Genomic DNA, 1,224 nt, shown 5'->3' with positions numbered 1-1,224 from the left:
TTGAGAGAGCTCTGCTTGTGTGACAATGAGGGAGAGAGAAAGCACACTGGGTCGAGCGGGGGCGGGGGCGTTATGTGCTTCTGAATGAGCAACTTAAGGCGGAGACTCTTCCCACAGCCACATGGACTCATAGTATACAGCAGATCAGGGGATTTGCACAGTGGCCACGCTAGCTGCAAGACAACATGTGTTGCCAGTGCAGCCCACACTCTACCTCCGACCAAATCTGCTGACTTTTCTAAAAGTACCAAGAAGTGGTTGACATTTTTTTGGAAAATATCCCTGCATTGAAATCAATGGATATTACTGGTTCCCTGAAGATGAACCCTAGGTGATCTCTTCTTGTCTGGTACCATCACCAGATCGACTTTTCCCAAGCATAAGTATGTAGTGGACATTTTTAGCTTTTTCGTTAAAGGTCTCAGCAATGAAATGAATCGATATTTATGGTTCCCTGAGGATAAACCCTCAGTGATACCTACATGTTTAGTGCCATCACCAGTTTCTTTTTGGTCTAATTAAAACTTCCATTAACCTCAGGTAGTACACTATGGTATTTAAAATGCATCATGGGCCTGAAAGGTGATATGGAAGTGACTTTTGCATGCAGTCCTCCATAACAACTGACTCAAATAAAGCTAAGTTTATTGTGGCCCCAGTAGACTGTAACACCCTTGGTCCAATCATGGACCTTTCAAAGGGTGGGGGGTGCATTGTTCGGCCTTCACGCTTGCAATGTAGTTTGTCATAGAACCAAATCCAGAGTCTGACAATACTGTTACTGTGACTTTCTGCTGTACGGATTTCATTGAAGTGTTCAAAGTGTTCATTTCGCAGTGAGGGAGCCACAAGGGAGAGCGTGGCCTAGGGGATAGAGCGGGTGCTCTGCAACAAGAAGGTCGCCGGTTCGAATCCCACTCTATCCCATCTGCATGCCTAAGTATCCTTGGCAAGATACTGAACCCCTAGATGGCCCCTCATAAAATGATGAGTGTTCTAAAAAAAAATGTAAGTCGCTTTGGATAAAAGCGTCAGCTAAATGACATGTAATGTAATGTAACAAGCCGTTTGGCAGATGCAGAGCTGAGTGAACGGGCTGTCCTCTGCCTGCGGTGCTTCCATCAGCTAATTGTGGCATGCTTATTTACACTGTCTGACAAGTCACAACAAGAAAAGCTACTCACTCACTTGTGTTTACATGTCCACATTGAAAAGTGTCAGATG

Source organism: Platichthys flesus, chromosome 2 (assembly GCF_949316205.1).
Source record: "Platichthys flesus chromosome 2, fPlaFle2.1, whole genome shotgun sequence".
NCBI lineage: Eukaryota > Metazoa > Chordata > Actinopteri > Pleuronectiformes > Pleuronectidae > Platichthys > Platichthys flesus.
The sequence above is the reverse complement of the archived record's forward strand: the minus strand, read 5'-3'. Positions refer to the sequence as shown.